This window comes from Camelus dromedarius, chromosome 26 (genome assembly GCF_036321535.1).
Source record: "Camelus dromedarius isolate mCamDro1 chromosome 26, mCamDro1.pat, whole genome shotgun sequence".
Taxonomy (NCBI): domain Eukaryota; kingdom Metazoa; phylum Chordata; class Mammalia; order Artiodactyla; family Camelidae; genus Camelus; species Camelus dromedarius.
This window is the reverse complement of record NC_087461.1, coordinates 26,385,579-26,412,713: the sequence shown is the minus strand read 5'-3', so window position 1 is coordinate 26,412,713 and position 27,135 is coordinate 26,385,579. Positions and strand designations below refer to the sequence as shown.

General features: G+C 44.1%; 1 long non-coding RNA gene across 1 annotated transcript; it reads left to right on the top strand.

Annotated features, from left to right (window-relative positions):
- The first annotated feature begins 8,575 nt into the window (after window positions 1-8,575).
- Window positions 8,576-19,904, top strand: LOC135319369 (uncharacterized). The gene is made up of 3 exons (XR_010377888.1): window positions 8,576-8,741; window positions 17,388-17,511; window positions 19,535-19,904. It is a non-coding gene; the product is annotated as an uncharacterized LOC135319369 (long non-coding RNA).
- The last annotated feature ends 7,231 nt before the right edge of the window (window positions 19,905-27,135 follow it).

Genomic DNA, 27,135 nt, shown 5'->3' with positions numbered 1-27,135 from the left:
TGTGCCTTTGGAATGATCTCAGAGATGCCTCCACAGAGTCTCGGTGTGTTCTCTCTCCCTCAGAGCACACTGTTCCCTTCAGTCCGGTGGGTCTCAGCAGAAAATATTTCACAAATAGTTCCGCTCTGGCCCTGGGGACCAACCTCCCGCTTGGCCGAGCTCTGAAAATGAGCACGAGTTCCAGGCAAAGGGCCATCTCCAGGGAGCCATCTGGCAGATTACATGAGGACAGTGTACAAAAGAGTGGGAGGGTTGAGGGTATAAATGGATTTTAATTTTTGCTCTGAATCTGATTCTGTCCTTCCGTTTTGTTAAGGAAGTGTTCTTAGGCCAGACATGATTCTCCTTTTTTCTTTCTATTTGATCATCCAAGAGGTTTAGATAGGGTATTTGTTTTAGGATAAGAATCTTTAAAAAAAAAAAAAAAACAACCTTGCAAATAGCGTCTTCTTAGGCATTTGGAGAAGACAACTAGTAAATTCTCCCAGCAGTATTGAACCCCCTTGTTCCTCCAGGGGGTCTCCAAGGGTATACATGTTCCAAATCTGATCCAAAAGCAGTGAGCATTTTCTTTTCTTTTAAGCACTTCACCATGGACAAAAGATGTCACTAAAGAAGGTGAGAAAAGAGCAGGTCCCCATCATCCAGAGTCCCTCCCAAAGAGCCCACAGAATTAAAGAGGAGATGAACGAGAGAAACTGTTTATTTATACACACGCAGGAGCCAACCAGAAAAGTAACTACCATGTTAGATGGTGAAAGTTAAAGGCTTTTTTATCAACCTAACTTAATAGGGCAAAGGGAGAGGAGAGAATTGGCTTCCATGACAGGTTTTTTCTGCAACTGTTGAATCTCAGGTATTTTCAGCTTAAAGTGCTTTTGTGTTAACCGTGGGTTTCATTTGACTTTCCATTCCTCGAACTTTGTTTTTCTTTTTCAAGATTCACTCATGTATTCTGAGCCCCTGGATTTTCCACGTGAATTTTAGATTGATTGTCAATTCCTGCAAAACACCACCTGGGATTTGGGTAGGCATTCTTTGAATCCTTAGATCTATTCGTGGACTATTGTCATCTTAGTAGAATGAAGCCTTCTGCTCCATGAATGTGGGATTATTCTCTGTGAATTTAGGTCTTATTTTCTCTCACAAGAATCTTTAATCTATTGTAGTCTTCAGTGTCCAAGTCTGGTACTTCTTCCTCACCTCTATTGGATGCTGATTCAGAAGAGACACGACCACCTGGAGAACCTCTGTTGCCACGGAGCTGACATGGAACTGAGTCCTGAGAAGGCTTTAAATTCTTTTAAGAATAGGATTAATGTACTTTAATTACTCCATAGATGAGTAATGAATAGGTCACATTAACATAGGATTTTAATCCTTTAAAATTAGTAGAGCAATAAGGACACATTACAAAAAATTGAAATATTGCCTAAAAGAGAAGACATTTGTAATTCCCACCCACAGAGGTGACTGTGATGAATGATTTGGTGCTTATGTCTCAGTCTCTGTGTCTCACAGTATGTCTCTCTCCATCTCTGTCTCTCACACACTCACAATCAGATCAATTTACATCTATGTTGATTTCACAGATATGTGGTAGTGCAGATGGGACCCTGGGTGCAGACAGTGGGTCTGCATACTTCCACCCTGAGGCCTCCCTTGACATTGGGTTGAGACCAGGCACCCACTTTTCCAACTGCACAGCATTCATTCATCCACATGAACCAGAACGAGTGGACCCCATCCCCACTCCATCAACATTACAGTTGCTTTAATTCTGAATGTTTCAACCAGTGCTGTGATGATCACCCTTGAAAAGGCATCTTTGAATAGGTGTGTAAGGGTGTTAGTGGGATGAACTGTAAGGATCAGAACTTCTGGGGATGAGATGCATCTGTGGCCCTTTGATGCGTCCTGCACCCTGTTCTCCTGAAGAGCAGCGTCCCTTCACTCTTCCCTCCAGGCGATCTGTTGGAGCCTCTGCCTGCTTACATTGTCACCAGGCCTGGTTGTCACCTGTCTAAAGACCCACCAATGTGATGGTGACCAGTGCTGTCTCTGCAGTGTTTCCCTCTGCCTGTGTTCTCACCTGAGAGGTCAATCATCTCTAACACACACTGGCCACCTGCACTGCCTCTCATTGGAACTGCCCATGTCTGTTCTCTTTCTGTTTAGAACACTGGGTTTCAAAAGGTTTTTGGACTACAGGGATGGGAAACCTTTCTCCAACCTTGGGTTATGAGGAATGGTTTTTCCAGGTTGTGGTTTGTGTTTCAAGCAGTTTTTCTGGGCTTTTGCTAATTTTTTTGATTTGTTTCATTTTCTTTTTGACACAGGAAGAGCTAAGCATCTCCCTTCTGTCTTCTGGCTATGGTGTCACAGGGGGAACAGCAGTGTCTACACTGAGATTATGCACAGAGTTACTAAAAGGGCTTCATTTTGTACATCACACCTTTAATCCCCCTGGATATCCCCTTAAAATAATAAAAATGCTGTTTCAAGTGAAAACAAAAAAAAAAGTCACCAGCCCCAGCTTAAGCATGTGGGCAGGGACAAAAAAACCCCTTTTTTAAAGTTTCATTGACAGGGAACACCCAGGAGAGGTAAAGACACCCAGAGAGAAAGAGGACATGGGGTTGTCAGGGTCTGGGTGAGGAGGGAGGGGAGTGCGCTCTCTGGATCCATGGTTTCACTTTGAGGAAAGAAATAGTATGAAACTAGATGGTAGTGATGGTCGCACATCATTGTGAATGCCCCCAATGTTCCTGAACTGCACAATTTAAAAGGGGAAAGTCTATATTTTATTAATGAAACTCTAAAAAGAAAAACAAAGATGCCATAAATGATGTGAAACAAACAAAGGAAACTAAAGAAAGCCAAACAGAAACATCTCCAGCGGAAGGGACGTCAAGTTTGGGAGGGGGAGCGGGAGGGGAATGATGGTGAGATTTTGGAGAACATTTTGGAGAAGAAGGTGTGGGTGGGAGCAGAGGGGGCTCTGCCCCAGGGGGTGGTGATGCCTGAACTGGTTCTCCGTTGCCCAGCAGTCCAGGTGCAGATGCAGGTTCAGGAGGCGCTGCAGGAGCGGCAGGAGGGAGCTCGGGGCCTCCTGCTGGATCCAAATCGTCCTTTTTTTGGTCTCTGACATCTTCCCCTGCCCCTGCCTACTGTGTAACTGTTGGATGTGGAGAGAGTTTTAAGTCTTGTGGAAGAGCTCATGCTGTGAGAGAGGAAAAATTGACCCACCTGCCTCCCTTTCCATGTGCCTCTTCAAGGACAGAAACCTTCCCAGAGCTTTCCAGACAGCTCCCACCCAGAAAGTGCCCACAGGATGTGTTCTGTGACTGAATTTTTCCAGACAGGTGGTCTGAGGCCATTCTTTGCTCTGGTCCCAACAGTAGCCTCTGGGGACACCTCCCTGTGTGGCCCAGCCCTTGCCCCTCCCTCACCCACTCACATGCACCAGCCCTGCCTTTCTGACCTTCGGGCTCTGTTTCGGGGGCCCCTGGTCCTCCACCTGACTTGCAGCGAGGTGGGCACGGTGCTCCAGGTCAGAGCCGGGTGTGCTGAGCAACCCGTCAGCCACGGGCAGGTCCCTGGGGGGAGCCCTGGGTGATGTCTCGGTCGGAGGCGTGCCCCACTGATTTGTGGGCCATGGTGGAGGGGACCCCTCCATATCCAGACCCACCTGGAGACTGCGCTGGCCCTCAGAATAGTGGCACACCAGCCCTTCACTTGGGGAGGTGGCATGGGTGTTCTTATTCATCAGCTTCTGTTCAATATGTGGTATCTGGCTCTGCAATGACAGTGACCAGCAGCTGACCCGGCCTGGAAGTCTCAGAGCCCTGCCCAGCCAGGAACACTCCTGATTCTGTCCACTCGACCCTCTGCTGCCAGATCAGACTAGGACCTTGTTCAGCTCAGTCACCAGGGAGGGAAGAGACATACCCAGAGAGCATGGGCTCCACCTCGGGCAGCAGGACCCTTCCCCGGCTCTCCACATCCCAGCCAGCCAGCTTTGACCTGGGCTGTGGATGTGACCGGGCCCCCAGGACTCTGACCTGCTCTTGCTTGAGGCAGAAACCCATCCCCAACATGACTGCCCCACCTCCACCAGCCAGGAAGGGGCCATGGGGCTACCTGGGTGGGATCTGAGTGGTGGCCCGGCCTGGGCGGGCCTGCCCTGGGCTTCCCTGTGTTACCTTTGGGTCTCTCTGGCCAAAAGGCCAGAGGCGCCTGGGATGAGACCTGACCCAGCGCCGGCAGCGTTGGTACAGCCCTTCGCTGCGGGCTTTCCGAAGGCTGCAGCCTCGGGATATTGGGATGCAGCAGAACATGCCTCTGTCTCCAACCAAGTGAGCTGAGTAGGGACTTCTCTACAGAGTGGGTGCCTGGTGACTTCGGTTCCATGTTCTGTTGGGCTCTACTGCCAGGGAAGTGAGGTCACTTCCTGGGGTCAACTTATCCAAGCTTTCTTCTGACACAAAGCTCCCCAAGGGACTTTCTGGTCTGCTGATCTCTCATTTCTCACTCCATGCCATGTCCTCACACAGCGACACCAACTCAGCCCCCCCGTAGCCCTGGGGAGGCCTGGATGCAGCCAGGGCCACAGCTCTGAGATCACAGGTGGCTTCAGACCTGGCTCCCCCCACTCAGCAGTGCTGTCACCCTGGACAAGCCACGTGCCTCTCAGGGTCTCCTTAATCCCCCATTGGCACAGTGGGGATCATTCTGGCCCCTGCTTCCTAGAGAAGCCATCCTGTCTCTAGACCTAGAAACACCTACTGCACCTGTCACCCCCATTGGCTGGCGTCACAGGGAGCTCGTGCACAGACTCAGCAAAGGAAGGACCCCTCAGAGGGCTGGCGGAGCGCAGAGCACATGCCACACTGGCCGGGGTCTGCCCTGGGGTCTGGAGAAAGTCACTTTCCTTGCTGCTTGTTTCCCAGCTCCCAGTCATGTGACTGAAGTTAAATACAACTCTGACATCGTCTGCTCTGGCATACAACCTCCTAGGTCATTCTGTCATGTTGACATTCAGGCCCAGTGTCCCATCTAGTCCTCTGTGGTGGGCTGCCCCACAATGGCTTCCTGATTTTTGCCTTCTGTTCCCACGCCCTTGTGTGATCCCCACACCCTCCCTTGGAGGGTGGATGGACTTTGGGACCAGGTTTTGACATGTAGACTGACTTGTGAAAATGTGCGTGAGTTCCACTCCTTCCCAGCTCCAGTGTTCCTTCTCTCTGTCTCTGTCTCTCAGTGCCTCTCTCTCTGTCTTGTTTCTCTCTGTTTCTCTGTCTCCCCCTTCTTCTCTGTGTTTCAGTCTGTCTGTCTCTTTTCCTGTATGTATGTGTGTATATATTTATGTGTATATGTGTGTATTTATGTGTGTGTATTGTTCGGGCCCAGGGCAGGTCACTTCTGAAAATCCCTTGATGACATATTGATTATTTTCAATTCATGTACTGAAGATAAATTATCTTTGAAAATTGTGCAAGCACTTTGATGGGATCTGCTCTAAGTATCAGCACTGCTAGGGAAAGGATGCACCTGCGGCATTTTGATTTATCCTGCTCCTTGTTCTGCCGGAGAGGAGCGTCCATTTGCTCTTCCCTCCAGGGGACCTCCTGGGGCCTCTGCCTGCTCACGTTGTCACCAGGGCTGGTTGTCACCGGGCTAAAGACCTGCCAGTGTGATGGTGGCCAATGCTGTCTCTGCAGTCTGTCCTGCCTGTGTCCTCACCTGAGAGGTCGAGCATCTCTGGCAGACACTGGCCACCTGCACTGCCTCTCACTGGAACTGCCTGTTTGTGTTTTGTTTCTTTTCAGAACACTGGGCTTCAACAGGTTTTTGGACCATAGGGATGTGAAGATTTTCTCCAACCTTGGGTCATGAAGAACGCTTTTTCCAGGCTGTGGTTTGTCTTTCCAGCTGTCTTTCTTGGCCTTTGTTTTCTGCTTTTGTTTGGTTTTATTTTGCCAGAAGAGCTAAGCATCTCCCTTCTGCCTCTGGTTTCACACTTAGAACAGCTGTGCCTCCCCCGAGATTATGCACAGAGTTACCAAAAGGGCTTCATTTGGTACGTCTCATCTTTAATCCACCTGGATTTTCCTCTCAAAATACAAAAATGCTAATTCACGTTAAAACAAAGAAACAAAAAATTCACCTGTCCCTACTTAAGATACGTGGGCAGACAAAAAAAAAAAAAAAAAGCCACCTTTTATATGATTTCATTGATAGGGATTCTCCAGGATAGGTAAAGACATAGAGAGAGAAAGGGCATTAGGGCTTCTTATTAGCTGGGGGAGGTAGTATGTGGGGTGTGCTTTGTATACAAGCTTTTACTTTGAGGAAGGAAATAGTCTGAAACCAGTGGTGTTGGTCTCACAGCATTGTGAATGCACTTAATGCTCCTTAAAATTGCACAATTTAAAATGGGAAAAGGCTAAATTTATTCTTATAAACTTAAAACAAAAATAGAATATACTATAATAGAAAAGAAAATATCTGACTCTATAGAAGATCTGTCCTTTTGGCTTTAACCCTGTGCCCTCTTTTCTAGGCTTAGTCTTACTAGCTCTGCACCTTTTGTAAAACAATGTTGCCTTTAGCCTGAAATATACAGGAGAGCCTGTTTTCAAGGCTCTGATCTTTAAGGATATTAACACTTTTGCACTTATATAAAGACAAGTTGCAGAATAGAAAATAACTTTTGTTTTTGTTAGAGGTTTTACAGAGGCACTATGACCTGGTCTACGTAGACAGCTGCAGACCAAGATAATGGCAGACTAATATCTTGGAGAACCATCTTCCCCAAGTCAGAATTCAGGTTCCTTTTCTACTAAAAAGGGTAGGGGCTGTGGTTGGTTGTTGCAAACTTCTTGGTGTAGGATTTCTTTGTTCTTGGAATCCTTTGCAGCTGTCCACGTGGGTCAGATCATGGTGTTCCTGTAAAACCTGCAAGAAAACTAACTTTTTCTATTCTGCAACTTGTTATCTTTATAGGAGTGCAAAAATGTTAATATCCTTAAAGTTCAGAGTTTTGAGAATAGGCTCTCCTGTTTATTTCAGCCTAAAGGCAACATTGTTTTACAAAAGGTGCAGAGCTAGCAAGACTAAGCCTAGAAAACAGGGCAGAGGGTTAAAGGAAAAGGAACAGATCCAATATGGAGTCAGATTTGTTCTTTTCTATTACAGCCCCTTTTGGTGAGAGCTAAGAGGATGATTCCTGGGTGGGTCCTCCACTGTCCCAGGCTGGAGTTCAGGCAGGATCCCTGACAGATTCCCCATGACGTTGGACCTGATCTCCCGCAGAGAAAGTGACAATTATTGGATTAAAATTACCTGTCAAAATCCCTTCAATTGCCTGTAAACTATACCGCAGCAGGGGATGTCTCATTGGCCAGTCAACTGCCAGTCTCCCCTGATGCAAGGGACCGGCGTTGCGGTGGGCTCCATGGTGGCCTGGCCAGTGCACCTTCCTACTTTGCTCTCCAGCCTTGGCTTCCTAACTTTGACGCTTTAAAATCTGCCGTCTCTCTTCCCTCTGGCCTGGTGTGAATGAACAAGACCCCTGCACCCACCTGGGCTGAGGCCAGGCCACGCACACAGCCCCATGCACACAGCCCACCATCTGCTGTCTACCCCTGGGCTCAAGTGCACCCTCTGAACTCCCCCACCCCAAAGGTCCGTGTGCCCAGTGCCTCCAACCTAGGGGTCCAGACCACCATCAGGACCATAAACACCCAAGGCCCACAGGCCAGTGGCTGGCAGCCTGGGATCACCCTGACCCATCGGGTCAGTTGAGGAACAGGGTGCGGGGATCAGGGTGCCAGGGCAGGAATTGGAACCGCCTTCAGCCCAGCCTGCCTCGCCCTGTAGCCTCAGACATTAAATATGAAGGTGCACAATAGGCTGGATCCCCCACTGGTGGCAGTAGTCATCATTACTGGAGGCCGGATTTCCCCACCCCAACCACAGGGTGAGGGGTGAGGGAGTCAGCTCAGGGTAGCGGTGCACTCAGAGTGAAGGGGATCCCATGGTGAGGGGGTACATGTTGAGGGGTGTGGGGCCCGCTCAGAGTGGAACTCACCTGGCTGAGAGGTGAGGGGGACAATTTCAGGATGTTGGGGATCCTGTGCTGAGGCATGAGGGGTAACCTTGTGGGTGTAGGGTCCATAGGTTAGGACCTAGCAGGACGGAGTGTAAGGGCAGGGACCTCGGTGTGAGGAGAAGGAGCCCTGTCTTTAAGGTCTGGTGGGAGACTGGGCCTGGCCAGGGGTGGGAGGGTAGTAACAGGGAGGGGAAGGTGAGCAGGGGAATTGGGGCTGGCGGGGTGTGGCCTGGCCCAGGACAGTCGTGGTTCTAGTTCAGTCCCAGGACCCAGTCGGTGGCGGGGTGAAGGCTCTGGGAATGGAGACCCGGCTGGACGAGCAGGAGGGTCCCCACCTGGCTCCTCCCGGCCCCAGTGGCCAGGGCCGGTAAAGCAGGAGACCCACCCGGGCAGTTTGCGCTGCAGACGGGAGGAGGAGGGGCGCGCACGCGCAGACGGACAGACGCGCGGACGCCGGAACCCGCCCAGAACGCGGGGAAGGTTTAGGGAGACGGTTGCTCCTGGACCAGCTCCTGGAAGAGGAACACGGCCTGGGGTCAGGGCCGCCGCTTGACCGCGGCTCGGCTGCCGCTGCCGGGCAGTCAAGGGGGCGCTGGTGGGGGCGCGCTGCTCGGGGAGCCGGCAGGTGACGCCTGGGCTGTGGGGCTGGGGAGGCGCACAGGGAGGGATGCGGAGGTGAGGTCCCGGCCGCGCTTCCCGTTAGGACCCTGAGGCGGGTCCCAGCCGCCGCTGTGGTTAGTGGTAACCCCGCTATTAGTAGTTCCTGAACCCCGAGTTTTTGCAGCCGCTTATACCCGGGTTTAGGAGAGCAGGTACAGCCCCGGGAGGTGGGAGGGCGCCGGACGGCTCCGGAGCATCTCAGACTGCCCCTCAGACCATGAACTGCTCCCGGGAGGCGGGTGCGGTGCGGTCACGGGGCCTCGGATGGAATGGGGGCTGCCCCATGAAAGCTCCTGGATTTGCTCCCATCTTCCACGCGGCCTGACCTCGGTGGAGGCCTCTAAAGCCCCAGGTTCGTGGGACTCAGGTTACAGGTCAGGCTGCTCCTGGGAGGTGGGCGCGGTGCGATCAGTGTGCTGGGATTGCTGCAGCAGCAGCGGGAAACGGTCGCAACCCCCGCGCTCTCACAAGGCAGCCCCAATACTGCCATCGCAGCCGCCGCCATTCCATGACAGCACAGCATATAAAAATAGATTTTATATATAAATCTCAAACTCCCAAATTTATCCCTTCCCATCCCCTTTCCCTGGTAACCTTAAGATTGTTTACTAAGTCTGCAAGTCTGTTTCTGTTTTGTAGATGAGTTCACAGTGTTTTTCTCTCTTGTTTTAGATTGCACATATGATTGGTGTCATTTGGTATTTTTCTGTTTCTGGCTGATTTCACTTAAAATGACGATCTCTAGCTCCATCCATGTTGCTGCAAATGGTTTTATTTTGTCCTTTTCATGGTAGAGTAGTATTCCAGTGTATAAATATACCACAACTTCTTTATCCAGTCATCTGTTGCTACATTTAGCTTGCCTCCATGTCTCGGCTATTGTATACAGTGGTGCTATGAATACTGGGGTGCAGGTATCTTTTCACATTGGAGTTCCTTCCAGTTATATACCCAGAAGTGGGATTGCTGGGTCATAGGGTAAGTCTACTTTTAGTTTTTTGAGGGATTTCCGTGCTTTCCATAATGACTACACCAAACTGGATTCCCACCAGCAGTGTAAGAGGGTTCCCTTCCCTCTACAGCCTCTCTAGCATTTATCATTCATGAACTTCTGAGTGATGGCCATTCTGACTGGTGTGAGCTGATACCTCATTGCAGTTTTGATTTGCATTTCTCTGTTTAGTAGTGATATTGAGCATTTTTTCATGTGCCTATTGGCCATTTGTGTCTTCATTGAAGAAATGCTTGTTTAGGTCTTCTGCCTATTTTTGGATTGAGTTGTTTGTTTTTTGTTATTAAGTTGTATGAACTGTTTATATATTCTGAAAATTGAGCCTTTGTTAGTCGTATAATTTGCAAATATTTTCTCCCATTCGTAGGTTGTTGTTTTGTTTTACTTATGGTTGCCTTTGCTGTGAAGAAACTTATGAGTTTAATTACACCCCATTTGTTTATTTTTTCCTCTTATTTCCATTGCCTGGGTAGATTGCCCTAGGAGAATGTTGCTAAGATTTATGTCAGATAATGATTTGCCTATGTTTTCTTTTAGGAGATTTATCATGTCTTGTCCATCTGCATCTTAAGCCTGTACTCTAGATCTGTGCTTCAGTTTTGAATTTTGAGCTTCTTAGAGAACACCTACTCTTAGGTCATATGTCAGATTCAACATGTCTAAAGCTGATTTCATAATCTTTTTTCTTGCAGCGTCTCCACTTATTCAGTGGGATAATCATTCTTCCGGTCTTGAATACCCAAAGGCTTGGAATGGTCTTTGATTTATCTTTCTCTCACCACCCTCCACATTTTGTCGGCTTCTTGAACTGTATGTGTTTGGTTTCAAGTGTCTATTCTGATTGCTGATACTCTGATGAAGAGCTTTCATCCCTGATACATGAATTTTTCCTTCTGTTGAATTCTTGGATATTCTCTCCCCCCCTTTCAGTCAACCTACAGTTTTGACCCTCCAACATCTAGAGTCAAGTCAAAGACTTACCACAACCAGATCTCAGACAGGTAGTCTCGACCCTCCATCATTTTGGCCTTACCTTATATGTTCCAGTCATTATGTGACTTAGCCTCCTAGGGTAACCTGTGCCTTATTAAAAACCAGGAGTCACCAGCCTTTTCCTACCCAGTCCTCAGTTAAAACAGCTTAGAATTGCCCTGAGAACTAGTTGGAGCCCCATCCCCTTCATTGATTCTTCCCTATTTACTCCAAGTACTTCTAGCTCCTCTTTGTATTCCTGCACTGTTCATGATCGGTAGCCTGTAATCTTGGCTTTGAGTGCTGACTTGGTACCATTCCAGGGTGGTTTCCAATGTGTCTCCTCACTTAGCTCGTAACTGGAGAAGACTCCCTTGTTCAGCCTCCTTTTTACCCCTCACCCTGCTTAGCATCGGGCAATAGCAGACATCCAGGCAGTGCTTACCTACTTTATTTATTCACAGGGGTGGTGGTGTGGATTATAGATAATAACAATTAATTCAGTCTTGCAATTAAAAAAGAAAGCTAAGAAAATCCATAAAACTTTAACTCCATGTTCCGTGTAGTGCTTTACCTCAACAGTTTTCTTAACTCTGTGTTTACATTCACATAGTGTTCAGTGCTTGTACAGTTCCCTGAGGCAAGCAGGTGAGATGTCACTATGTTTGACTTTAATGTTACATTTCATATTGGATATATTTGCACAATGACAAAACGTTCTTTTATAAGTAAAAAGCCGGAAGCCCAGAGAGACTAAGAGACTAGCCCAGGGTCACCTGGTTAGTGTTGGGCACAAGCCAGGACCGCGGTTCACATCTTCCAGCTGATCCTCTTCCAATGCCTCTTCATTCCAGTGCTGGGAAATGTAGCCCCATCAGCCAAGCGGCCAAGTCACATTGCTGCCCCTTTACCTGCCAGTGATGGCAGTGCTACAAAAAGTGGCAAAGGAAAGGTCAGAAATAGGAGTAATAAAAGACATGGAAGTCCTGGAAATGGATCCTCAGCCTCCTCCTCCCTATTTGAGCGCCTCACAAGTGTCCCACTCTGACACTGTTGTTCATTATTTATAACACAGTCTTTAAAATCAGACTGATATTTTATAGGACATGCTTTTACCCTGGTCCCTTTCCTGCTAGTAGTCACCGTCATGGGCAGAAAGTGCCTGACTGTGCTCTGTTTGTCACGTAGGTGGGAGGGAAAGTGGGAGAGGGAGCGGGTTGAAGTGAAGCCGAGTTTTTACAGCTCTGTTGTTCTAGGACCAGAGCAGTTCCACTCTTGCTTTCATCACCTCTCCACCTCCGAGCCCCAGCCACCCCCTCCTGCCTGCTTCCCCACACGCCATGTCCTGGGGGAGGACAGGGTGGTGGGCAATGACCCCTCTGCCATCCACTCTGGGAGGTGCAGGAGTCTGCTTTAACTTTTCAGCTGTTTTGGTAATTGGGCTTTTCCAGCTTTTCTAGACATCTCCTTTCCAGCTCTGAGAAACTGGAGATGTAACTTGACCATACATGGACTCTACTAATGTGTTCAGTGGCATTAATGTGATGTTGTCTGTAAGGTGTTCTGTGACTGGATAGGAGGTTTTTTATCTCACAGGTTGCTTCACATCCAATTCTAAAGGCCTACAGGATGCAGGTGTAATTCAAGTTCTTACATGTCTGTAAGGCAGACATGAACATTATTTGATAATATGACCATATGTTCATAGATTACGGTTAGTCTGCCGGCTCTGTATCTAATAAAAGTTTAAATTCCAAACGCTTGAATAAAATTTGTGGAACATGTCTTTTTGCCTCTAACTAGTTACAAAAACTGAAATCACAACTCTACCACAAGTCAGTGTTTCCCAGTAGAGAAAGCCCTCTACTTTTACAACCTCTAAGTAATGAGGTGGTTCTTTGGGTGAGATGAGGGATGCCAGAGTATTTTTTTGGGAAACTAGAGTGGCATGACAAGTATTCTGGTACTGGTTACAGTACAATCTCTACTTCCTATATCCTGGACTGATTACAGAGGCAATGTTAGTGCAGTAACCAGCTCCTGAATGCAAGTGTAGCTAGGAAGACAACAGAGAAAATAGAAGGGATATAAACTAATGGAGGGAATTCAGAGCAGTGCAAATGGTGACTTTGACACCACCAGCTGCTGCCGTGAACTTGGCAGGAATTTGTGAGAAGTGGTGGGTATTATTGCAAGCAGGAGAGTCCTTCAGCTTTTGGGGTGAACAGGAAAAGGGGAGAGCAGATATGGTGGCCACCCTGGGGCTGAGTGTTTGTGTCCTGAATGTGAAAATGTCTGGTCCCCTGTTCAATTTTGCAGCCACAACTTCACATGACTCAGGGCATTATTTCCACCAGAAAACCATAAAAATATAAACAACCTCTGTTTCCCAAAGTGTTTGTTCTCGATCTGAGATGATTGTCCTGTGGTGGGAGGTAAGTGGGCGATGGGGCCTATTACATCACCCCCTTTCACTAAAAGTCTACCTCGCTGCTTTTCACCCTACTCCTAGAGGTGCTGTCATTCTGTTACACCTAGGCCTGTAAGATGGGTTTGCCTTAATCCTCACGTGAATAGAGATGGTTATGTGCAGTTTTAAAAAATTGCTTGGGTCATGTGGTCCTTTGTTCCCTCCATTGGAAATCACTATTCCAGAGCAAATAGTATGCATCTATAAAAACTATATTGTTTGTAAGATGTCTTCAGAAGTTTTGCAGTAGGCTTAAATATTTGCTTGGTGATGGCATCTTGATTGTTTGGAGGAGGCAACCCTCACTAGGGGCTTTATTTGCTTCCTGTCTGAGAGTTCCTTTACTGGCAGTAGAGTGTTCGTAGGCAGAGTTAGAAAGTTACCTGGTCTGAGAAGCCGAATTTGCCCGCACCTGGGAATTGGCAGAAGAGTCAGTTATGGAAGGAAGGCTTTAGGATTATCTGGTAGCAGAGTTCTGGGATCCTAACCCTGGGAAACCTCAGCTTTTGTAGAGTATGTTCTGTAACAAAAGGCTATTGGATAATTTTAACACTTGTTATGGGATGTAGAGTTGGGGAAAGACTTAAAAGTGAAAGAACCTTAAAAGAGAATTTCCAAATATTTTAAAGAAGACAGTTCTCAGAATGAGAGCTTTTCTAGAAAAGACTAGTTCTTCACTTCACAGAGGAAGTAGGCAGCAGGTGCAACTGCACTTACGGTAACTTAAAAGGTGAACCTCACCCTCCCACTTAGCTGTGTTCTGGTGTACGTTCATCTCCCACATCTGTAGTTTTAGACATGACGTGTCATTTTCTGGTACTCCATTGTGCTTCTGAGCGAGAGACTGACACAAAGTCACATAGCGATTGAAAAATTGCGCAAAGGACTTTATGGTTAAAAATGTAGACCTGTGGCAGGGTGCCGCATTTGCAAGTGACTTTCGGTATAGAGAACACTTAAAAGAATGCAGTGTTATTTCTGTTTTTTTTATTCCTTTAAGCCTTTGAATAGGTTTTCTTTGCAGAATTTCTGGAGTACATCAGAACAAGCAGGAACTAAAAATAGCTTTAAGAAAGCACCAGTATAGACGTTGCTTATAGTATGGTATCTGTCTTAAAGTGAATTCTTTAAAGCAGGAAGTTGTAACTCTCAATTTTTTAAGCAAATATAAACATTCTTGACTCTTAATGACACACTTTGTGGGGTGAAGCTGCTTTTGCTTCCATTCTGAGTTTTGAATGGCCTTCTATGATATTTCTACCAGTCCTCAATATTTTATTTTCCCTCTGTTGTGAACTTGTTATTAAACTTGAAGCAGATATAAATACCATTAACTTGCCACATATGTAGATATTCAAATATCATTAACTTGCTACATATGTAGATATTCAATGTTACATAGTCAGAAATTTGTGTACATCACACGTATCTACATAATTCCCCCCTTTCCAACTGTGTTCCTGATGAAAGGATGGTGGGAAATGGCATTATGGGGATATGTCTTACAGTACACAGTGTTTCCCCTGTTCCCTCTACCAGATCTGGATGTTCTTTCATCTTTCGGCTTCTAGATTTACTAGCTCTTTTTCTTAAGCCAGGTGTAACTCATCCCTCTGCGCATACACACATGGGTACACACACACACACACATTCTGCCGTAGGGAGTAGCGTGCACCATCCCATTCTCCCACTCCAGCTCTGATCCCACCCACTGGAGGCAGTGTCTTGCACGAATTCATTTGTAAGTTCCTTTTTAAAACTCGAGTGGTCGGGAAATAGGACTGATATCCACACCTAGTAGGCTGGCCCTCAAGGACAACTTCTATGGTTAATGCCAGGTTATCTTAATGTTTGAGTACCTGGGTTTCATGTCTTCCTGTACCACCTGTGTGACCCATGATTCCCACATTTCTGTCTCCCGCTAGACTTTTTCTCTCCAACGCTGGACTCTTACAATCTTCTGCTGATTTGACATCTTCACTTGGAACTCTGATATCTTAAAACCAACATGTGTAAAAACTGAGCCCTTGGTCCTCCTACCCCCCAAACTGGTTCTTTCTGCAGCCTCCCCCATTCAGTTAGTGGAAACTTAATCCTTCCAGCTGCTTGGGTCAAAAAATTTGGAGTTATTCTGAATTTCAGTGACATACCACATGAATTCTGTCAATAGATCTGGTTTAACACTGCCTTTAAAACATATCCAGAACCCAGCCACTTCTCACCATGGCTCCTGCCTCCACTGCTGCTTCCCTGCCCTGAGCCACTGTCCTCTCCTCCTGCACAGCCCTTCACAGTGGCTTCCCTCCTTTCATCTCTGACCCGTTTCGACTATTCTCACCCGGCAGTCAAATGAGCCTTGAAAACCTAAGTTAGATTGTGTCGTCCTTCTGCAGTGCCTCCGCATTTCACTCCGGGTAAAAGCCACAGTCCTTACAAAGTCCTCCAAGGCCGCACAGGATCTGCACTGACCCTTCTCCGCAGCTCCAGCCGTGCCCCCATTCTGGAACATGCGAGGTGCACGCTGGCCTTGGTGATGGTTATTCCGTCCACCTGGGACTTCTCACGTCCTAGTCCTAGTTCTAACCTCAGTCCTCAGTGTGGCCTGCTCTGGTATTTAATACAACATCACCCTCATCCCGTACCCTCAACTCTCTTTACCTTTCCCTGTTTTCATTTTTCCATGGTTCCTCTTTCCTAACATGCCACCTCCTCTGCTGCTCTGTTGTGTGAATTGTCATATCCACCCCCCGCCCCAGCTAGACTCCAACCAAGCTCCGTGAGGACAGGACTTTTGTTTTGTTTATTGATCTATTCCAAGTGCCTAGACTAGTCCTGCGTACATAGTAGGCAGTCAAAAATTATTTGCTGATTAAATTAAAAGACTATTTTAAAAATGAATCATCCTTTCAGGAACGGGTGAGGAAAGGAAGCTGTATGAAGGAAAATGGTGCAGTAAATAACGATATTTGCCTGTTGTTCTTTGTGTGATATATATATGTGTTTTAGGCTTAATTTGGTATCCCAGTTTCTTAATTTAATAGCTGTATTAAGGTGTAATTTACAGGCGATAAAATTCACAAATTGTAATTGTACAAGTCAGCCATTTTAGCTATTTCTAGAGTTGTGCAACTGTGTCCTCAAAATGTCCCCTTGTGTCCGTCCATATGCAGTTCGCCCTCCCCTCAGTGGCACCCTGATTTTATTTGTTTTTGTTTTTTCGGCAATCACATCTCAAAAGAATAATTTACACAGCAGTACTAATATATCTTTGCACTTTTAGAAATGACACACTTAAACATGAAATCAGTGGTCATTGCTGAATGTAGGTAGCAGTATCAGACATCAGTGAGAAGAATGGACTTGAGTGTGAGACTGGCTGCAGTCTTACCCAGCTCCACCATTTACCAAGTTCCCCAAATTAATTTCTGCCTCAAGCTCTTTATCTGTTATATGGGTGTAATAATAGCAGCTTACAGAGTTGTTGTGAGGATTAAGCAAACAGGGAAACAAAATTTAGTACAGTGGCCAGCTTATGTTATTACCTAAAAAATAGCCTTGCAGGTAGAGAGCAAATTTCAAATCAGTTTCTAAAGTATGTGTAAAATATGACCCAGTTCCTGCCTGGTTTGTAAACACGTATGCCTACTGCAGAATGTAAAAGCAGGCTAATTTCCAACAGAAAAGATCATTTATCAGCATTTCTTTCAAAGGTAGTTGCAAAATCATTTTTACTAAATTTTCTGTGCCCAACTCTGACAGAGCTTTGACACCAGGGAGGTAATTATCTACTTTTTTGTTAAAATCATGCTGACCATCAGAAAGTGTTCTGAATTATATTTTAGTCTTTATGTTGGGAAATACTGTGAGATTTCTTCTAAATTAATGGCGGGAGGGTCATCCATTGTAGCCCTTGTAGCCTGATAAGCCTGCACTAAATTATCTTTTTTTAAATTTTAATTAAAATAATTAGTTAATGTTTTGCAGGAGGGTGGTAATTAAGTTATTTATTTATTTTAGTTTTAGAAGAAGTACTGGGGATTGAACCTAGGCCCTTGTGCATGCTCAGAATATGATCTTTCACTTGAGCTATACCCTCCCCCCTAAATTATCTTTAATAAAGTATTTTTCTCTGTTTTGTTATTTTCTTTTATGTACAGATGCACAAAGCAGGGTCATCTGAAGCCTCTCAATTCCAAAGATGATAATAGTGAAAAGCTGTGAAGTGACAGTGAATCCTTGGCATATGAAGAAAGATTGTAAAGTCCTGAATGAATTAAGAAGGTATTGTTACATTAACATACATGTAACCATGGCTCTCTTACCATTATTTTTCACTTTATAATGAAGATACTCCCCACCCGTCAAGGTTGCTTTGTTTGATATAGGGAATATCTAAAGCCTTTTCTGCAAGTTTTTTAAATAAGTTAAGAGCAGGTAATTTATCAGAAGTGGGAATGGTGTAATCTGCTCTGTCTAGTATGGTAGCCACCAGCCACATGTGGCTATTGTGAATTGAGATGTTCTATAAGTGGAAAATACATAATAGATTTTCAAGACTTCGTACAACAAAAATAATGTAAAATATTTATTAATAAGTTTTAAAAGTGTTAATCACACTTTTGAAATGATAGTATATTGGATATCTTGGGATAAATATTATAATGAATTAATTTCACTTGTTTTTTATTTTCTAAATGGGATTACTGAAAATTGTGACTTGCACTATGTTTCTATTGACAGTGCTGGCTTCTAACTTACTGCAAATAATATGAAAAGAAAACTTTGGTTAAAAATTTTGTAATTGAGTAGTTGATTTACATCATATTAGTTTCAGGTGTACAACACAGAGGCTCAACATTTTTATAGATTATATTCCATTTAAAGTCACCATTAAATAATGGCTATATTTCTCTGTGCTGTATGATACAGCCATGTAACCTATCCATTTTATACGTAGTACTTTTTACCTCTCAATCCCCTAACCCCTTCCTGCATCCCCTCTCCTCCTTCTCCCCGTTGGTAACCACCAGTCTGTTCTGTGTACCTGTGAGTCTATTTCTGTTTTATTAGAGTCATTAATTTGTTTTATTTTTTAGATATACATATAAGTTAATACGTAGAATATTTGTTTTTCTTTCTCTGACTTATTTCATTTAGCATAATACACTGTAGGTCTATCCATGTTATTGCAAATGGCTTTATTTTATTTTTTATGGCTGAGCAGTATTCCATTGTGTGTGTGTGTGCATGTGTATATATGTGTGTGTATATATATATGTATACATATATACATATATATATAATATACCACACCTTCTTTATCCAGTCATCTGTCAGTGAACATTTGGGTTGTTTCAGTGTCTTGGCTATTGTAAATAGGGCTGCTGTGAACATTGGGGTGCATGTGTCTTTTTGAATTATACTTTTCTCCAGACATATACCCATGAATGGGATTGCTGGATCACACAGAAGTCTATTTTTAGTTTTTTAAGGAACCTCTATACTGTCCCCCATAGTGGCTGCACCAACTTACACTCCCACCAACCGAGTAGGAGGGTTCCTTTTTCTCTTAAAAGGTCAAAAATTCTCTACATTTATATGCTTTCCTTACAATTTAGGACACAATTTGGCAAAAGCCAGGTAGAATTTAATAGCAGTAAATACAGTATTTTTTTAAATGGCCATGCATTATGGATAGATATGTTATTGATGAGTTGGTTCCCTATTTTTGTAGATGCAGAAGTTTTTATAGCTTCACAGACATTTCAGTCTTGCAGAGAAAAAAATTTCTTTGCATTTTGCTGAACTTGTCCGGGTGGCTCTGTCGAATTTGGTCCAGGCCTGCAGAGGTGAATACACATCCAAACCTGAACGATTTGAATGTCTGCAAGATTTTAAAAGTCTAGAATGTCAGCCCTGGACTATAACTCTGGTAAATGACATCAGTGAGTGGACTCAAGAAAACTCCACTTGCGTGCAAAACCTTTCATAAGCCAAAAAAGGCTTTGAAATTGTGGCAAAGCCAGAGAGTTTTGTGTGCCACATATGGCCACAAACCCATGGGGACAACCACAGGCCTTCTGGAGTGCCAAGGGAATTCCATGTGAGGAGTCCAGCACTCACAGGAATCCAACAAGTCCCTGCCAGCCAGAGCACCTTCATTGCTACTGTGCTGTTTTAAGCAAATGTCTTTTCATCAGGTTCAAATTGGTTTGTTGTTATTTTTTGGCATAAAAAAAATCAAACAACTTCTTGTTCCCTTGGTAAAAGTAAAAGCCTAACATTTTCTGATTTCTTTTGACAGAGAAAACATGAGCCTATGAATCGAACCTCATCTGTGATGGTCTGCAGCTGGGAGCAACCAGATCAGTGTCAGTCCCTTTGCAGCCATTGGCTGGAGCCTGCATGTTACCTGGAATGATATTTGAAACAGGTCACTCTAGCCGTTCATTCGCTGTGGGCTGGGAGGCGAGTCAGTCAGAATCTGCATTATGGAATATATGTTTCGGATCCAAAGCTAGGAGATCTTTTTTAATAGCCAGAGAATGTAGTCATAAATATATCTATTAATGTATTTATGCAAGAAAATTTTTAAGGATTTTTTTATTATAAAAATTTACCCCCCAAATTTGAAAATGAAAGAACAGTGGAATTAAAAATCATCTGTACCTTAATTATACATAAAGAATCTTAAAATCCTTGTAAACATTTTTTTTGTTCAAATGTAGATATTTTTCCCTTCCAAAGAGGAAAATTATTATTTCACATTTTTTTTGCTTTTTCCTTTTATTATATATTCCATATCAATAAATATAATTCTTTTAAATCCCTTTTAATGGCTGTTTAACACTATATTGAACAGATATGTAAGTAGTCCTAGGTTTCAGAAATTTAAAAAATTGTCATTACAATACCACTGCAAAGAATATTTTGGTGTTTCTAATTTTAGTTACTAATTTGGACTAAAAATTAACAAGTTTGCTTTTCTTCATCTAAAACATTGGTTATTTTATGAATGAACTGTAAGGATTTTAAACAAAAAATTAACTTTAAGGCAAAAATGTATGATGGTTTGCAAATCTATTTTTATTATATCTTCACTTTTACCAGTGTCATATGTGTGTGTGTTTGCATAAGTGCTTTAACTACCAGCAACATAAGAAAAATCTGTGTACTGAAAATCTGAAAATAGTTAGTTTCCTGGTTTGTGTTCTCATTCTCCCAATATAGGTTTTGGATAACAAGCTTGTATTTGCAAAAGTACACACCCTGTGGGAGGTGCTCTGTACATACTCTGAGATAATGCACATAAAATTGCCTCTGAAGCCCAATGATCTGAAAACCCGGTCCTCAGCCTGTGATAGTTTCAGCTGTTTTATGAAAGTCCTCCAAGTGGGTGAAATTATCATCAAGCCGGAGCAAGAGTTTTTCATTGCCCTATTTGAGAAGAGCTGCGTGAATGACTTTTACATTCAGGATAGAGATACATTCTTCAATCCAGCCACTAGAAGCCACGTTGTAAGTCTAAACCGAGTTTAGCTGCTGACTTGGTGGTGACTTAGAACCTGCTGTTGAATTATCAGTGATTTGGTTTGGTTTGGTTTGGTTTGGTTTGGTTTTTAAAAGCTGCCCATAAAAAGGAAAAAAGAGAAAGAAAATAAATATGCCTACAGATTCCTGTTAGGATAGTAAACAGTGGCTGGTTAGTTACCCTGTATAAACCACACACTCTCTTAGAATATTTTTAGGTTTACTTCATCCTTTCTCAGATCAAGTATCAAGTAAGGGAGAGTGTTAAAAAAAAATTAGGGATTAACAGGCTTGTGAGCTCCGGAATCTGCAAGGCAGCTTTCCCTCCCCATGGTGTAAGTCAAATGGCAGAAATGAAATAAAGCACCTCATGTATACTCCGGTGTTAACAGGAAAAGGCTAATCTTCTTGACCTTGTTTCTTCCTGGGTAAAATGAAGATAATATGTCAGGAGATGACAAGATAATTTAGGGCAGGAATCATGTTTTCTTGTTCACTGCTGAATCCCAGGCACCGGGAATGCTGAGTTTAACAAGTGAGTGAATGAATGAACTGTAGTTCCCCCAGAGTTATCATGTGGAGCAGTGCAGATTAGCAGCTAAGAACATAGACTCGAGAGGGGAGGGTAGAGCTCAAGTGATGGGGTGCATGCTTAGCACGCATAAGGTCCTGGGTTCAGCCCCCAACACCTCCTCTAAAATAGACAGATAACCCTAATTACCTCCCCACCACCCACCAGAATTACCTTATTATCTTCCCGTCACACACACAAAAAAAAAAAAAAAAAAAAAAAAGAGAAGTGGCCAAGAGCGTAGACTCAGGCTGGAACACCTGTGCCGGTTTCTCGCTGTCGACCTTGTAAAAGTCATTTAGCCTCTGTGTTTATCAAGTTCCTCATCAATAAAATGGGGATAATAATAGTACCCACCTCGTAGAGTTGCTATGGGGATCAATGAATCTGTGTCAATGTTAGAACAGCCCTGGCTAATAGTAAGTACTACGCATCTGTCATCTCTTTTCATAATTACTGACAGATGTTATTATCGACCAAAGAAGTATTAGTTCTTTGTAAGGGCAATGTATGTTAGACCATTTCATTTATCATTTTCTGTAATTCAGGCTTTTTCCCTCTGAAATACCATCTTCTGTCTGTGCACTAGAAAGCCACAGGGCTTTCCAAATTTCATCTGTCTGGGTTCTTGTCATGATGGCAATACTGCAGAGTTTTGACATTTTTTAGGGACTCCGTCTGAGTTGACAGTAACCCTTCAAATTCAGGAGCATTTCTCTGATAACATCTCGCATGAAATGAAGTTTTTAAAATGTAACTGCTTCAGATGCTTAAAGATGCAATAAATGCAAGGATGTTATATCTAAGCTCTTTAAATAAATCCTGTCATTGAAATAAAGGAAATACTATATTATAGCACTCTATGACTTTGCTATCCATTTATCTGACTCTCTAAGTCCAAAGAAAGCAAAGAGTGAGATTGATCATTAATACTGTGTGGTACACGTATTTGTGGATGAAGACAATACTGAAATGCACTGTTTAAGATGTTAAAATGGACACTAAACAGCTGCTTGATGCACATACATGAACAGAACAGGGAGCTGGGTGCAGGGAGCAGACACTGAGCTTCCTGGATCAGAGACCCAGCATAGCAGTCCAGCCCAGCAGTCCACGTGTTTTATATTTATGTCCCGGCAAAATTAGTGAGAGTCTGAAATGAACTTTGGGGACACTTGCAAACAGCTGTCATGATTACTAATGTGGGACACCAGGATTCTACAGTGTTTAGTTGGCATCTGCGCACAAACAGTTCTTTTCCACTAAAGCCTCTTGTAACTGCTGGTCCCACATCCAGGCTGAGGAATCATCTCATGTGGTGTTTGAGGGGGAGGTAAGTGGAGTCAGGACCCATGTTAAGGCTGGGTGGGTAATAATCTGGCTCTAGTACAGGAGAAAGGAAAGTAGATCAGATGGGAAGGAGAATGACTGGATTTAAATTTTGTTTCTGGAGTAAGCTAAATATATACCATCATGTCAAGTTTCTTTGTTGTTTATATTCCATGTGCTGTCACCGAATAACTACTGAATTGTGGGGACAAAAAAGCCTGGGTTTTAGAATTGACCCTGCCCCTAACCTGCCAGAGTCCAGGTTCCTCTGGATGTCCAAGGAGGGGGCTGGACCATCAGGTGTCCCTTCACTGCAGCAGTTTGGGCACTTGGATGGCCTAGTTTTTTTTTTTTGCTGTGGAAGACTGGCCCGGTTGTAGGACATTAAGCATCTGCAAGGCTCTCACCAGGTACCCACGGTTGTCCCAGGACTGTAACATCCAAGCGTTCCTTTCCACCCACGTTTGCAAATGACCCTCAAGGGGTTAGTATTTATACTGGGTGAGAATTATAAAAAATTATATGGTACCTCCATCCCTTCTGGCAAGTGAGGGCCCCTTATTTACAAATGACCACGAAGTGTTAGCACCACATTTTATCAACAGAACATGTGAACACGTTGTGACAGTGACGCTCACCTGTTTGCTTCTGCTTCCCTGTGTAACTTCAGCCTCCGTCAGAGGACCTCAGCTGCCCCAGCGAACAGGGCCTTCTGTACAGGGAATGGGCTCCTCCTCGAAGCAGAGACAAGAAGCAGCCCTTAGATCTCATCAGGTGAGCTGTTGTGGAGAGCACTCCAGTGGGAAGAGCTCAGGGTTGCCTTCATGGCATCTGAGGGTGACAGTCCTCCAAGAGTGTTGCCAACCAGGAAGCTCACAGGAGCTGTGAGCTTTGTTGTCCCAAGTTTTTACTGGAGGCTTTATTACAAAGACATGATTTATTGGGTCACTACCGACATGGCTAACCCAAACAATAACTGTAACTCAAAACTTTCCTTAGCCCTAAACGTTGAGCCCCTTCCTCCCCTGGTGGTCACTCACTTGTCACAAAGCTCAAAGTGCCACTCCTCTAATCACATGGTTGGTGTCTCTGGCTGGACAGTCCCCGTCCTGAGTCACCTCATGAACACAAGCCATCCAAAGTTCCACCATGAACAGCAAAGGCACTCCTATCTTGGGAAATTTCAAGGCTTTAGGGTTTGCCGTCCAGGAACTGGGACCAAAGACCTACCAAATTCTTCATTAAACAGGAGAAAGTGTTAGATTTCACTTAAATTATAAAATAAGAGGGAAATTCTCACTGCTTTGCTGTATCTGCTGTTCGACACCGTTTCACTACACCACGTGACTGTAATGTAGCGCTCAGCATGTGTCTTCTCAGAGCACAAGCACCGGCTTCTCCCCGGGAGCTTATGCTGTTTGGGCAAGGATGCTGGGGGGAGGGAGGCCAAGGACAACCGAGCAAACAAAAATAATGGGGCAAATAAGGAAACAATGCCAGATTGAAATGAAGGAAATAACACAGTGTTGAGATGGGAGACTTGGGGGGAAGTGAGTCAAGAAAGCTATCTTTGAGTAGGTGACATGTGAGCTGAGATGGCGATAAGGAGGCTGGACATTGAGGATCTGGGAAAAGTCACCCTAGGTATAGAGGCAGCTTGTCCATTGGCCCCGAGGCACAAATGTGCTCAGCAGGTTTGAGGAGATACTGGAGCCAGCGCTGGTGAGAGTGATGAGACGTGAGGTTTAGAAGGGCATCAGGAGCACGGGAAGGAGTGTAGACTCTAAGCGCAGTGAGAAGCAGTCATGATAGTTTAAGCAATAAAGTAATTTTCTCTCACTCACATTTTTCAAAGATAATGTGGAGAATGGATTGCAGGGGCCCAGGAAGCAGGGATACCAGGCAGGAGGCTCTTGGAGTGGGCCAGATGAGAGACGGTGGGAGCCAGGGTGGAATGAGTTTGGGGAGTGGGGCTGACAGGATGCAGTTATGGGCTGGCTGTGGATGGTGAGGAGAAGAGGAGGTTCAAGGTAGCCGCTGGTCGGCCTGGAGCCAGGTGCCTGTTCTTTCTAATCTCAGCGCCCCATGCAGGTGCCCACCTACTTGGGCAAACCTCTTAACCTTCAAAGTGAGGGTTTTAAAACACGGAAGTCTTCTTGTATTTTTCACATATTATGGAAAGATTCAAACATGTACAGAAGTAGAGAGAACAGCACAGCCAGCCTGCCTGTATCAGTCACCCAGCTCCAGAATTATCAACTCAGAGTCACTGTTGTTGCATCTTTCATCGCCACCTCCTCCCCTCCCCCACTACGGGATCATTTTGAAGGCAATCCTACATAGCTTAACCTTTCATTAGTGAAAAGACAAGGTCTCTTTCAAATACAATTGGTATATTCCTTTTTTTTTTTTTAGGATTAGAAAATAATTCTCTGATTGTCACAGAAATACCCTTTTAAGTAGTTTTGGGGTTGAAATGAGGATCCAGACTAGGTTCAGACATTTCTGCTAGCATATCTCTCAACTGGGTTCTAATCTATAATTTTCCTGTTTCTCATTTTCCTTGAAATTGCTGAGGGGTTTCTCTATTTCCTGTTTGGCTGATTTCATTCTCCCCTGTGGCCGTAGACTTGTTTCTCCATCCTATGTATTGGCTTTAGCTAAGTGATTTGATCCTCCCCTAAAAGCTTGATCTGACTGAGGTTCAACTCTGTGCAAGAATACTTGTTATGTGGAGTTTTGTACTCCTGTCACAAGGTACATTATGTCCAGTTGACTCTCTTTTTTGTGATGACAGCAGCCAAAAATGATTGTCACCTGGGATCATTATTTCATAAGGGATTTTATTTCATGTGGTCATACCCTAATTTCCTCCCTCAATTATCAGCAGGATCACAGTCATGAAGAGGCACTTTCTCATTAACCCGGGTTATCCTGTAGAACACAGTTTTAAAAGAGGATATTTGAAAATATGTAAATATTTAAAGTTGATACATTTTTCTTTTCTTCTTAAATTTTTTTTTTCTAATGGAGGTACTGAAGATAGAATCTAGGACTTTATGCATGCTGAGCACACACTCTGCCACTGAGTGTACCCCATCCCCCTTGAGATTCATATTTATATGATATTTTCCTTCTGTTATTTTTGTTTTATGTTATACAGTATTTGATGGCAGGGCAATGGGTTTGATGGCTCTTTAATAGTTCTTTATGTGTTTTTGGGGTTTGTGTGTGTGTTTGTGTTTGTAAAGAAAACAATTTTCCCATTATTTTAAGTATGTTTTGCTAAGGAAAATATGTTGATCTGTTCCCTGCTCCTGGTCCATGTGTTCCGTTTGTTGCTTCCCACTAGTGGCCCCTTGAGCTCTGTGACAAGACTAGCATGTCGTTAATCCAGGTTGAAGGAGATCTGAAGAGATTTATTCAAGGAGATGAAATTTGTAGACAATGTATTGGAAAGTATTGGCAAAGATATTCATTAAGAGAAGGTCTGAGGTTGAATTGTTAAGTGCACAGAAATCTAAGCTATGAACCACCAAGACAATTATTAACTCCAGGAAAAACAAAGTAGGGAAGAAAAATGTAAGTCTAGCAGACAACTTGCTACAGCTGTGAACAGTCTGTACAGAGTACTAATAATGTAAAGCAAGGATACTGAGCTGATCAAAATTATAATGTAATTGTATCAAAAAGTTGGGAGAATGAAGGTTTGGGTGTGTAGATGAGATGGGGTTTGAAAGAGAGCTTAATATTCATTTTCCAAAATAGAAAGTTAAATAGGTGATACATAAAGCTGAAAAAGTCAGTAGGCTGTGTTACAAGGATATTAGTCAGAGACAGGGAGTAATTATTCCAAGAGTCAGCAGTAGGAGCTGAACGTGGTTGCTTCTGGCCAGGAAATGGGGCGGTTGTTGGGAACTGCTCCTTCTTACAATCAGTGTTCAAGAACTGTTTGACTCTTTAATGAATGTATGGTATTACTTTGATAAAAAGAAATCAAAGCTGAATTTTGAAAAATTGATGTTAAGAATACGGGTGTTTTTGACAGAGAGAGATAACAATCAGACAAAACTACATTTGAAGGGATCCTCATTATTTCTAGACTTTCAGCAAGGACTAGGAGGCAGACATCTGTTTAAGGTTCAAAAATTCTTTCTGACCTTCTTGCCGACATGTAACCTTTGGAAGTAATGAACTCCCCGTCACTGTAAATATGCAGGCAGAGGCTGCCTGACAAGCTCTCTAACTGTAGCAGGGTGTGTTTACCATTGGCCAGTTGGAGCAGGCAACTTCTAACATTCTTTCAGTTTTGAATGTGGCATTTTCAGGACAGATAGTTGATAAGAATGTATTACAAAAAGCTTAACAAGAAAGAGTCCAAGACATCTCAAACCCATTGCCAGGATTTTCTCTGCCAGACACCATCTTGAGTCTGCATTCCATGAGCCAGGCCACAAAGCCCAGTCAAATGAGAA